The sequence below is a fragment of the Triturus cristatus genome, chromosome 10 (genome assembly GCF_964204655.1).
Source record: "Triturus cristatus chromosome 10, aTriCri1.1, whole genome shotgun sequence".
NCBI classification, from domain to species: domain Eukaryota; kingdom Metazoa; phylum Chordata; class Amphibia; order Caudata; family Salamandridae; genus Triturus; species Triturus cristatus.
The window spans coordinates 880177687-880191873 of NC_140593.1; positions in this window are offsets into that span (position 1 = coordinate 880177687).

The following is a 14187-nucleotide window of genomic DNA, read 5'->3' on the forward strand; positions in this document are numbered from 1 at the left end:
CATAGTTTTCAATATTCCCAATAACTGTAGCACGAACCTTACTCCCTCAACTTATCAGCTCACTTAATTGCTAGTGGTGTACCATAACCTAAAAGAATTGCAGAGAGATGGGTATGATGTCAGTTGGCTGGCCATGAGATCTTTTTATCTAAGTCCTAATATAGGTGCTTGAGTTGTGTCGAGATTGGTAGCAAATAAGACCGGATTGAGAGAAGTATGCTAGGTTGAAAAAATATTGAGATTTGAATTTTTATTCAGCTGTGAATTTTCACAATATTATAGACTCCATAGTCCTAATTGATAATGCTTGGTAAAAATAAGTTTTTTGTTTTGTTGCATTATTTTGGAAATATTCAAGTTCTTATAATGTACTAACAGTGGACTTTTCCATCTGCAGAATATACTGAATGACCAGCAGAGGCAGTGTTGCGGAAGAGAATTTTTCTGTGTTGCTGAGACAAAAAAAAACGTTCATCAGCCTTTCATCTGCAGAATATATTGAATGACCAGCAGAGGAAGTGTTGCGGAGGAGAATTTTTCTGCGTTAAAAAAAAAAAAAAACATTCATCAGCCTTTCATCTGCAGAATATATTGAATGACCAACAGAGGCAGTTTTGCGGAAGAGAATTTCTCTGCGTTGCTGAGACAAAAAAACCACTTTAATCAGCCTTTCATCTGAAGAATATATTGAATGACCGGCAGAGAAAGTGTTGCAGAGGAGAATTTGCCTGCGTTCCAAAAACAAAACAAAAAAACGTTCATCAGCCTTTCATCTGCAGGATACATTGAATGACCAGCGGAGGCAGTTTTGCGGAAGAGAATTTCTCTGCGTTGCTGAGACAAAAAAAACACTTTAATCAGCCTTTCATCTGAAGAATATATTGAATGACCAGCAGAGAAAGTGTTGCACAGGAGAATTTGTCTGCGTTAAAAAAAAAAACAAAAAAAAAACGTTCATCAGCCTTTCATATGCAGAATATATTGAATGACCAACAGAGGCAGTGTTGCAGAAGAGATTTTCTCTCCTTTTCTGAGACTAAAAAAAACATTTTAATCAGCCTTTCATCTGAAGAATATATTGAATGACCAGCAGAGAAAGTGTTGCAGAGGAGAATTTGTCTGCGTTCCAAAAAAAAAAAAAAAATGTTCCATCAGCCTTTCATCTGCAGGATACATTGAATTGACCAACAGAGGCAGTGTTGCAGAAGAGAATTTCTTTGCGTTGCTGAGACAAAAACAAAATGTTCATCAGCCTTTCATCTGCAGAATATATTGAATGACCAACAGAGGCAGTGTTGCATAAGAGAATTTCTCTCCTTTGCTGAGACAAAAAAAACACTTTAATCAGCCTTTCATCTGAAGAATATATTGAATGACCAGCAGAGGAAGTGTTGCGGAGGAGAATTTGTCTGCATTAAAAAAAAAAAAAACGTTCATCAGCCTTTCATCTGCAGAATATATTGAATGACCAGCAGAGGAAGTGTTGCGGAGGAGAATTTGTCTGCGTTAAAAAAAAAAACGTTCATCAGCCTTTCATCTGCAGGATACATTAAATTGACCAACAGAGGCAGTTTTGCGGAAGAGAATTTCTCTGCGTTGCTGAGGCAAAAAAAACACTTTAATCATCCTTTCATCTGAAGAATATATTGAATGACCAGCAGAGAAAGTGTTGCAGAGGAGAATTTGTCTGCGTTCCAAAAAAACAAAAAAAACGTTCATCAGCCTTTCATCTACAGGATACATTGAATTGACCAACAGAGGCAGTGTTGCAGAAGAGAATTTCTTTGCGTTGCTGAGACAAAAACAAAACGTTCATCAGCCTTTCATCTGCAGAATATATTGAATGACCAACAGAGGCAGTGTTGCAGAAGAGAATTTCTCTCCTTTGCTGAGACAAAAAAAACACTTTAATCAGCCTTTCATCTGAAGAATATATTGAATGACCAGCAGAGGAAGTGTTGCGGAGGAGAATTTGTCTGCATTCAAAAAAAAAAAAAAGTTCATCAGCCTTTCATCTGCAGGATACATTGAATTGACCAACAGAGGCAGTGTTGCGGAAGAGAATTTCTCTGCGTTGCTGAGACAAAAAAAACACTTTAATCAGCCTTTCATCTGAAGAATATATTGAATGACCAGCAGAGAAAGTGTTGCAGAGGAGAATTTGTCTGCGTTCCAAAAAAACAAAAAAAAACGTTCATCAGCCTTTCATCTGCAGAATATATTGAATGACAAGCAGAGGAAGTGTTGCGGAGGAGAATTTGTCTGCGTTAAAAAAAAAAAAAAAAAAACGTTCATCCGCCTTTCATCTGCAGAATATATTGAATGACCAACAGAGGCAGTGTTGCAGAAGAGATTTTCTCTTCTTTTCTGAGACAAAAAAAAACATTTTAATCAGCCTTTCATCTGAAGAATATATTGAATGACCAGCAGAGAAAGTGTTGCAAAGGAGAATTTGTCTGCGTTCCAAAAAAAAAAAAAAAACGTTCATCAGCCTTTCATCTGCAGGATACATTAAATTGACCAACAGAGGCAGTTTTGCGGAAGAGAATTTCTCTGCGTTGCTGAGGCAAAAAAAACACTTTAATCATCCTTTCACCTGAAGAATATATTGAATGGCCAGCAGAGGAAGTGTTGCGGAGGAGAATTTGTCTGCGTTAAAAAAAAAAAAAAAAAAAAAAACGTTCATCAGCCTTTCATCTGCAGGATACATTGAATGACCAAAAGAGGCAGTGTTGCGCAAGACAATTTCTCTGCGTTGCTGAAACAAAAAAAAAAACGTTCATTAGCCTTTCATCTGCAGAATATATTGAATGACCAACAGAGGCAGTGTTGCAGAAGAGAATTTGTCTCCTTTGCTGAGACAAAAAAAACACTTTAATCAGCCTTTCATCTGAAGAATATATTGAATGACCAGCAGAGGAAGTGTTGCGGAGGAGAATTTGTCTGCGTTAAAAAAAAAAAAACGTTCAATAGCCTTTCATCTGCAGGATACATTGAATTGACCAACAGAGGCAGTGTTGCGGAAGAGAATTTCTGTACGATGCTGAGCGAAACAAAAAAAAAAATTCATGAGCCTGCTGCACTTCATCCATTTATATGGTAAGTCCAACTCGCATTTAATCATTTTGCTTCTCATTAAAAGAAGTTCATAGCATCTGACATCTCCCCGTACCTCTTAGTGGGGTCTTACGCGTCAATATAATTTGTCAAGACGGTAGCAATATGTATGATGCTATGAGTGTCTTGATAGTTTATCAAAGACTTTGGCCGTCTACAAGGCTGACAAATCTTTCTTTAGATACTTTTGCTAGCAATATTCCCTCAGAGGAAATTACGCTTTGAGGCTGGAATGAGTTTTCTTAAGTTAGAGTGATTGACTTTCACATGAAAGAAAGCTCATTTAACCTGTTTCCCTGCACTCTGTTTGTGGGACTCTGATACTCAAGATGTATTACTATTTAGAATAGTCTATTCTTGGAACTCCAGCCAACGTTGAAAAGGAGCCCAATGGTTGCAATGGTACAAAGTACATTCCCCTTACACTTCCTACTTGCCTTGCATTGTTAATTACAGAGAATTACCCAGTGAGTAATTGCTGATGTCTCGTCCTCGTGTGTAATAGTCCCCCAGAGCGATTGGTCAGGTGGTGCCCTAACATGATAAAGCTACAGGAGGATGTCATCTGACATGAGGGCCAATCAATTGCCTAGCAAGCAATGGGATATATTTCTCATGGTATTGAAATGGGTAGCAGGGTAGACAGGACACCCAGATGAAGACTGAGATGTTGAGATGAAAGAAACTCTGGCATTATTTGAGGCTTATACATTTTTTTGAAGGTGTGGTTGATCATAATATTCTTGCCTTCTCTATAGGGTTAGCTGATAGGGATGTGCTAAAATGAAGATGTAAGAATCTGTTATTCATAGTTTTCAATATTCCCAATAACTGTAGCATGAACCTTCCACCCTCAACTTATCAGCTCACTTAATTGCTAGTGGTGTACCATAACCTAAAAGAATTGCAGCGAGACGGGTATGCTGTCACTTGGCTGGCCATGAGATCTTTATAGGCCTAATATAGGTGCTAGAGTTTTCGGGAGTGGTACCAAATAAAACCGGATTGAGAGAAGTATGCTAAGATGAAAAAAAACGTGATATTTGAATTTTTATTGAGCTGTGAATTTTCACAATAGTACAGACTCCATAGTACTAATTATTAATGCTTTGTAAAAATAGGTTTTTTGGTTTGTTGCATTATTTTGGAAATATTCAAGTTCTAATAATGGACTTTTCCATCTGCAGAATATACTAAATGGCCAGCAGAGGCAGTGTGGAGAAGAGAATTTCTCTGCGTTGCTGAGCCTAAAAAAAAAAAACCCGTTCATCAGCCTTTCATCTGCAGTATATATTGAATGACCAGCAGAAGCGGTGTTGCAGAAGAGAATTTTTCTGCGTTGCTGAGGCAAAAAATAATGTGTTCATCAGTCTTCTGCACTTCATCAAGTTTTTATGGTAAGTCAAACTCGCATTTAATCATTTTGCTTGTCATTTAAAGAAGTTCATAGCATCTGACAGCTCCCAGTGATCAAAATTACCAGTTTTTATACAGTTTTCCTCCTTCTCAGAAGCTTTTATTTTGCCCGATTTCGAGCATGAACATTAGTCTAAACACACTTATTTTAGCTCCAAAAGTGATGATTCACATCTGACAGTTATTTCAATTCAAGAGATCAAACATTCAAAAAATCACCATTACTGCCCATTTGGAAAAGGTTTTTTCATCAGACATTTGGTTTTTTGGACTGTATAAAAAATGATTCAAAATGTTTATTGGATCACGCCTCATGTTGAAGAACCACTTTTTTTTAGATCTCACAGTGACCTAAATTGCCCTTTTTGTAGACTTTTCCTCTTCTTCAGAAGCTTGTATTTTGCCTGATTTCAGGTAGGAAAATGACTCTAAACACACTTCTTTTAGTTCCAAAATAAATAATTCCCATCTAAAAGTAATTTACGAAAAAAGATTAAACATTCAAAAATCACTATTACTGACCATGTGGAGAAAGTTCGCCAGGTCATTGTTTTTCATCAGAAAATAGAATTTTTGGACTGTACAAAAAATTAAGAATGTTAACTAGATTGTGCCTCATGTGGAATAACTACTTTTTAATACCTCACAGTGACCAAAATTGCCATTTTAGAGACTTTTTCTCCTACTCAGAAGCTTGTACTTTGCTCGATTTTGGGCAGGAAAATGACAACACACTTATTTTAGTTCAAAAGTGATATTTTGTAGAGGTCTTGAAATGAAATGGCAAAAACACTACTCTCCTGAAGACAGGAAGACTTATAAAGTAGCCCTGAAAGTGCATTATAAAAAAGTGAGGGAGGCCAAGAAGAACTTCCTACAAAGCAAAATTGATATAGCTCACAACAAGGGTAAAGAAATCTTTAACATAGTGAAATCTTTCATTTCCCCTATGACAGCCAATACGGAGGTCCCTCTTTCAGCCGAGTGGCCTAAGCAAATAGCAACATCCCTCCACAAGAAGACTGCTCTTATTCAACAGTTTTTCGACATATCAGAGGAGGACTTATGCGTCTATCAATCCCTAAAGTACGAATTACTTACCTTCGGTAGCGATGTATCTGGTAGAGACGTTGTCTAGCCGCAGATTACTTAACTTAGAATATCCCCAGGCATGAGACTGGCTCCAGAATTTTTTTTGCAACAGCACCTCTGCGCGCCGGGTTGGGGACAGCGCCACACGGCCCCGCCCTAAGGTCGTCCACGTACGTGACAGCAAGGTCATGTAAGTCCCTCCCGGCGCACTGACGTTAGTTTCCTTCTTTTCCGCGTGCAACGCGGATCCGGAGTGTTAGAGTTCCCGGAACTGGAATTAGAGGAGTCAGTCAACTACCTCTTGAGCCTTAAATTAGGTTCCCTGACAGATGCTGCCCCGTCAAACTAGTGACACCTTTAGCTCCTATTGTTACCCTATAGTTAACAAGGTGCTGAACAGATCCCTCCCTTCCAGCATAATGCAGAAGATCTGGAAGCAGGCAAAAATCCTACCTCTCCTAAAAAAAAAAAAACTACTGCAGATCAGACTGATTCAAACAACTACAGGCCTATCTCTCTCATCCCAATTTTCTCTAAGGTTTTAGAGAAACATGCAAACAAATCACTGTCCGAGTACATTGAAAATAGAGAACTGTTGCACAGCTCTCAGTCCAGCTTGAGGTTAAACTATAGTACAGAGTCCACCCTATTGGAAGTCACTGAATACATCAAGGATTAGCCTGATCAGGGTGGCAGGGCAGTTCTTGTGCTCCTCGACCCCTTGGCGGCCTTTAATACGGTTCTGCATATGAGACTTCTCGACAGGTTGAGGAACATAGGCGTTGGCAGGACTGCCTTGGCCTGGATGACGTAATTTCTAAAGGGCAGATCGCAGGTAATCTGGACACACCCCTTCTCTCCCATGCCAAATCTGAGCGTAGGAGTTTCACAGGGCTCCATTCTTAGCCCCACCCTTAGCAGCTCTGGTAAAGGAAGAAGGAGTTAAAATTATCTCCTACGCCGATGATATATAATTGATCTTTACTTGTGAAAAAGGAGCTGATTTTGTCAGAAACAGCATCAGACTCTGCCTCACGAAGGTTTTCAACTGGTTTAAAAGAACAAGTTACTTACCTTCGGTAACGATGTATCTGTAAGAAACATTAGTTAGTTAGATTCCTCACCTTAGAATATCCCCAGGCGTCAGACTGGATCCGGAAGATTTTGCGTCAGCAATACCCCTTGCGCGTCGCTAGGCGTCGTCTGCGGCTCCGCGTCCGTCGTCGGCGTTGTGCGCCGGAATGACGTCGTCGGAGTACTTAGACGCCGCCCTCGCGCGCTGACGTCAGTTCTTCTTTTTTCCGCGCCAGTAAGCGCAGATCCGGGAGAGCTACCCCTTTTAGTCTTTTTTGACTAAGTTTTTTGATCTTGTCTCGACTCCGGTGCCGGTAGGATGCCTGGTTTCAAAGCCTGTGCTGACTGTAACCGCTTGATGTCGGTTACGGATCATCACCGCCGGTGCCTTTACTGTTTGGGCCTCGACCACGACGCGGAGTCGTGTTCGGACTGCAAGGCCCTGACCTCGAAGGCTAGACGGGAGCGGTCCCGTAAGCTCCTCGAGATTCGCCACTCGGCTCCGCGCCCCTCTCGATCCCGGTCCAGGAGGAGGTCCAAGGATCGGTCACGGAGCCGCAGCCGACATCATCATCGCTCGTCTGGCTCCAAGTCTTCGGGTAAGTCGAAGCACTCCAAGAAGTCCAAGAGGCGACAACGCTCTTCGGACTCCCCTCGCCGGTCGCGCGACTCGGCCGAGGGTCAGGGTGGTTCCACCCCCGCGGCTCCAGCGGAGCCGCAGGCGCCACGCAAGTCCCCATACCCTCCGGGTATACATACATACATACATATGCCAGTCATTTACAGTCAAAAGATTAGAGTCATTGTTATGCTCGAAATTGGACAAAATACAAGCTTCTGAGTAGGAAGAAAAGACGATAAAGGCAATTTAGGTCACTGGGAGGCCTTAAAAAGTGGTTATTCAATATGAGGCGTGAAACAATTGACATTTTAAATAATTTTTTGTACAGTCCAAAAAATCAATTTTCTCATGCAAAACGATGACCCTGGACCTGAGGAACTTCCTCCAAATGGTCAGTGATAGTTATTTTTGTAATGTTTAATCTTTTTACTGTAAATGACTGTCGGATCTGAATCATCACTTTTGGAACTAAAATATTTAGACTAAAGTCCAATCCCCGGTGCTGTTATATGCCGATGATGCGGTTCTAATTTCCCGCACACCGAATGGGCTTCTGGCCTTAGTTGACAGCTTTGTGTCCTTCATGGATTAACTGGATTTAGATACCAACTTTTCCAATTCACATTATGTGGTGTGCAGCCTGCTGTGCACCAAGGTAAGACCAATATTTATCAAGGGAGTTAGCATCACCAAGGTCAGTGAATTCCCTTATTTGGAAGTGATTTTGATACCAACAACAGTGTTGTGCTCTGCCTTTCTAACTGCCGCTCTTGATTCAACTGTGCACTAGGGGCTCTCGCTAATGTATCCATCAGAATCGGCAGTAAACCTATTGTCCATTTGTTGGAAATTTATAGATGAAAAAGCCTACCTACTCTCATTTACGGGCTGGAATATGGGGGTACAGAGACTGCAGCAGCCTGCAGAGGGAGGAAAACCCTTTCTGCAGGAGATGTCTTGGCAGCTCACTGCACTTTACACATGAGGAACTGGGACCGGATTATGTCACGGATTTAGTGGGGCTTGCACCCCTCCTTCTATGGATCTCCATCTGGAGCAGCCACGAGGCCTCCTTTAACTTGAAATTTTAGAGGATTGTTTGTCTTGCCATTATGACCTACGAATCCAATGGCTGAAATATATATGAAAAATAGTCGAAGCCTTAGGTAACCCGTGCCCTATCTCAAAGGGGGAGTTTGCAAAAATTAAATAACTGTTCCTAAAAAGGCAGCATCTAACAGGGAAGATAGAGAGGTCATGAGGCCTAACATAAGAGAATTGATGAGTTTCCATACGACAGAAGGAATTGAGCCATATTTGTTGCATGACAATAATATAAGGGAAAGGGCATTACTGGTGAAGTTTCATCCAGCTACCATCAGATGGCACTTGAGTTTTCCTCTTGGTCAATATGAGCCCAAAACGATTCTGCTGTGTCCCTGTGATGAATCATCCCCCCCCCCCCCCCAAACCCTGGCACATTTTAAATTGTTCTGTGAGTTTTATGATGTACACAGGAAAATGTTTCTACTACCAATAGTTAAAAAACATGGTTTCTATCAATATCATCCTTCCATTTACTATCTGCAGATGCTTCCGAATCATTATGTAACGTATTCTGTGGAAGCCTTTTTGAAAACTGCACTTTATCGGAGCAATTCTTTTGCTTTTTAGGTTTTATCAATTGATAAGTGATTGCATTGACTTGTTTATGATAACTTGTATTATGCTTTGCTGTGTTTTTATCGTTTAAAATCATTTATGTATTTTATATAAATTTTTTCAGATGAATTACCAATGGTTGAAATACTGTATTTTAAAATATTTGTTGGAACTTTTATGATTATATTGTATAGCCAAGTTAGTCAAAACATCTTTATTTGGATAATCAAATATTCATAAAAGAAAAACCACATTAGGAACACATAAAAACATATAAAATATAAAATATGGAATAATACACAATACATCACACTCAAAAGTGAGATATAAAAGCACTTTAGTTTAAATGGGGCAATCTTGACTGGGAAACATTATAGAGAATAAACACTAATTAATTACACACAAAAATAAAAAACAACCTATGGCAGCATGTATAATCACTACAATTTCAACAGAATTCATGGTGCACTTTAAGAAAAGAGCCAACATATAAGCTTGTCTCATCATCCAGCATTTGTAAGAGAAAACTGAAAGGCACCTTAAAATCCCTGTTTTAGTGTTTTTTTAATGAGCGGAAGTAAAAACTGCTTCATATGTCTTTAATAAAATTTGAAAAGAAGTGCTGCGACCCACCAGACTTATCTTCACAGGGGCAAGGGAAGGCATCAAGGTTCATTTAAAAACTGGGTGGGGGGTTGGGGGGGGGGGGGGTGGAAGCATAATAAGTATTTTAATATGCCAGCCCCAAACTGAAACAACAAATCAAGTTCCCAGTGTCCGCTTATAATCCAATAAAGAACCATTAATTGGGTTTCTAAAAAGTTAAATACTTACCATTTGCTGTGGGTTTTACCCTTAGCGGTAAAGGCTAGTGGAATTCTGCAGTAAAAACGATGGCATCCCAAGATCCACATTTTGGAATGTGGGGAAAACACTCAGTTTTACTTTGGATCACACCTGGGAATGAGGAATAACAAAGAATGGCGCAGTAATACAGCACCCTGTAAACACTACACACTGTAATCCTGGTGTTTACTAGATGCAGTTTCTTCAGCAAAATAATGTTACGACTGTAATGATGGCCAAAGGGCACCATAAGTATTAGTATCAAAGACAACTAATCGTGCAAACAGGAACAGCTTCCAGACAATATAATATGGCAACAAAGCAAGTTTTTGTGGAGGAAGTAAAGACATTAACATGAATAAACACACTTACACCTTTCTTAAAAAAAGACATTTTATTATTATTTCCAAAGACCACAGACACCATACATCATAGCAAAACCAGCTAAGTAATAACAATACAAAGTAAGGCATTTGTCTTCAAGTTTAAGGCATTTTTGTCAAGAATGTGCTTCTATTTTGGAGAGATAACAAGAGGATATGTAACATATTTGGTTGTTTTTGCCTACCAAGTTTGAATACCGAATTGTCCTCTGGTACCTCACCTACCCCTAGTATTTCATAAGGTCTGAATCAGTAAAACTGATATCCCAATCAGGAATAATTTCCTTTTGATATGGGTTCTCCTGGGCTTCATTGCAATTTAATAGAAAGGCCATGGAGTGTACATTCAAATTAAAACTTTGCATTCTAGAATGTCTATTATTAATGTAATGCACGGATCACTATAATAAAACATAGAAACAAATATTGGGATGTGAAAGCAATTAGGAATATGGTATAGCAGACTCGTGCTTCCAAAATGAGCACATTCCAGTGTCTAAAACTAGCACTATTGATGCTAAAAAAACCTTCAGGTTGTGGTTTCTGGAACAAGCAGATGATAGGTTTTGAATTCAGTAAGACCTAAACTCAAGAACAGCATGATCTATGTTCAGACTCCGCATGCTCTAGTTTCTATATCTAGGGAACTTTAGCACCTAGTACACGCAGAATCGCTGGCAAGAATTCTAGAACATGGAGCTGCTGTGACAAACCAAACTCAAAGTGGAGGCTTGTAGTGGGCAAGCGGGCTAGTAAAAGAGAGACCATACATGAATGTTTCCTTTCTATGTTTGCCTGAGTCACATTTGCTTCAAAGTGGACTCCCTCATGGTGCTCATCAGTCATTGTTTTTAAATATTGGGTGGCAATAATTAATGTATGGAAAAAAGAATACCACTGTCTTTATTAAAGATACTTGCCAATGTCAGGGCTTTCCTCCAATGGGGGTTTTCTCTTATTGAAAAACACTGGGCAAATAGTAACAGCAATAACATTGAAAAGTCCAGAATTCCCGGTGAGCTGTTTTCCAATTTTTATTCTAAGGTGCCATTTGGAACGCTCAAACAATGTCACGGCAGGACAGCGTTACACTTGACTGCAGTCCACAAAGTCTAGCAGGGAATTCTAATTTCAACTTTTTTACGATTTGTTCATTGACTTAATCGTCCATCCTACAGTCTTGTGCCATATGTGCTCAAAGATCTGCAGTAAACTGTCTCTTGGGTCTCAGAGGATTAGCAGATGCAGCCTAGTGGCCAAGTTTTTGCTATGGGACGTGGAGTGTACTGAGGTTTGGTTTTGTCAATCCCAATTGACCAAATTGTGCTATCTTCTTGGCAAATCACTTTATTGCCCTGTGGGGGCAGTTGGAATCAACGCAATGACAACTATTGGCTGGGCAGGAGGACTGGAGAAAGCACAGGGATAATGGAGGCTGAAGGGTTGGGCATACACATGAACAAGAAGAAGTAAAGCCTACGAAGCAGACAAATAAGTACGCAAATGAGAGTGACAATGAAGCCAACCAATGCTAAGCAATGAGCTGCTTTCCAAGCCCATTATAAGGTACCAAAAGGTTACCAGAGACAATACACTAGGAGATCTAAAACAGAGCATCTTCTATGGACCACATTCCCAAAGCATCCTTCCCAAGGAGCGTATGGTAAGATGACGACACATGATGATAAATATCTCACTCCATGCAGCCAAACGTTGCACAAAATATATTTGACTGTGAAGGTCCACAGTCAGCCATATCTTTGGTTTTAGTCTACAATTAGCAGTAAAACTGCATGAGTAAAACCTTTCACCCAAAATCCTTAAATTATAATGTTGCAGGTTCACAGGAAATCATGAAAATGGTGATGTTGTTATGCTCTTCAGTTATTCATGATGGAACTTGAGGTACGGTTTTGTTTTGAATTGAAAGTAAAAAATAAAATATGAAATAGGGGAAAACTCACATAGCAAACATTTTGGAAGTTGTGGACCAAACAAGCTGTTTGGAAGAAAGAGCTTGTTCATCAGTGCATACTTTCATCGATTACACCCGCTCTGTTATGAAGCCCCATATACTCTTTTTAAAACCATAACAAATAGCCGTAGAAATGCACCTGACTCCATTTTGTTCTTCAGAAGAAGTAAATGTCAATGTTCAGAGACTAAGCAACCAGGTGGACATCACCAGAAAAGCACTGCTCCCTTTCCACAGAAAACCAGCTAAAATGTTCTTTGTGTCAAGAGCCATTAGTAGCATCTATAAGCACAAGAATATTCTCTTAGATTAACTAAATTAAACGCAAGAACAACGTGAACGGAAAAATGCAGTACTATCTAAGTAGAATAAAAAAAATATATACAGGTCAAAATCTCTACACTTACAACAATATTCAAAATACATTTCTTTAAAATAAAATAATTTTTTTAATTAAAAGTTACTTTAACAGATATCCAACATAAGAAAATAAGGAAGAAATAAATTGGCTTTCAGGATGCAAATATTGCATGTTACCTTGAATGAGATATTTTCACACAGGCTATTTGTGGCTGACTGCATCATTGGAATTCCTTTCTAGAAGGCCCATGCATTGAAATTCACTGATTCCTGCAGTCCTGTATTGCTCAACAGAACCCCAGACATATAATCAAATAGCTTAAGTCGGTCCACCACTCTGACCCTCTCAGGGCACATATTGGGCCACGGCACAGTCCAGTGTATTTGCTAATTTATTTTTATCGCTATATTCAGCAGCATGGTCAGCTGGGCCTCACCAAATGTTAAGCGGGTGACCGGCCTGCCTACCAGGTCATTGTTCTCTGCTTCTGCAGAGGACCATGCTTCATATTTAGAGATCTCCCCTTGCCTGGTGGTGCTCAAGATAAAGCTGCCTTCAAACAATTCTAAATGTTATTTTAGAAATATAAAATTGCCATACAATGTATCCCACCTATTTGTTTCTCTGTTTGAGAGTGGGTTAGCACACAGAATCTCAGTACTCTTACATATTTGCTCTGGCATTCCTCCTCTGAGCAAAGTGTTGAGTACTATGGGCTCTACTGAACATGGGAATTAATAATGACTCTGAAAACTCAATTTTCACAAAGCATAAGGCTATACAAAAGAACTGATATAGTAATGTGCTGACTCCTTATATAACCTTCTTAAGAATGAGACACATTAACATTTAGATGAACCTTGTCTTGGGAATGAAGCCCACTTATAAATGTTAACATTGTGTCTTCTTCCAAAATGGTCCAGACGTACGTTATCCAATTAATAGAAATAAAATACAGTAAATCCTTAATATAAAGATGCCAAGTACAAAGAACGTGCCAGATCAATAGTGTATGCATTTCTGGTCAAATTGATGTATGCCCTATCTAGTCTCAAAATGTCAAAAGTAGATCACTAAAACACTGGCCAATAGAGTTGTCTCATTCGTAATCCAAGAATTGAAGGAATGTACCCTGTAGTTCCACTGTTTGCTATAAATGCACAATTTATATGAGCAGTAGAAATAGACAGTTTTACACTGGCCAGTAAGTAAGCACCGCTGTTGGTCTTTTTGACCAAGATAGATGCCCTCTCAGAGATCTACTGCTTACACGTTTGCACATTCTTTGGCTACTTGAGCCAGTAGGCAAGCACACCGAGGACTGACCTGTCAAATAGGATTCAACAATTCCAGTAGTCTGTAGGGTCCCACACTCAATCACCCTAGTGCCAGGAGCGAATGCATTATTAATAAGACTTCCATCACATAATGGGATAACTCAATCTTTTGAAAGGCCTAAAGGATCCACTTTCCACTGGGGTTGCACACCTGACGGTTCCACAGCGGAATGGGGGGAGTATACATGATGGTCCGATATCCCTGGCCCCACTCTCCAGCATGGACATACACTCATGGTTCCTACTACAGAGTACAGAGGCATAAACTGGTTCCCATAATTCAAAGGGGCGCACATATACTG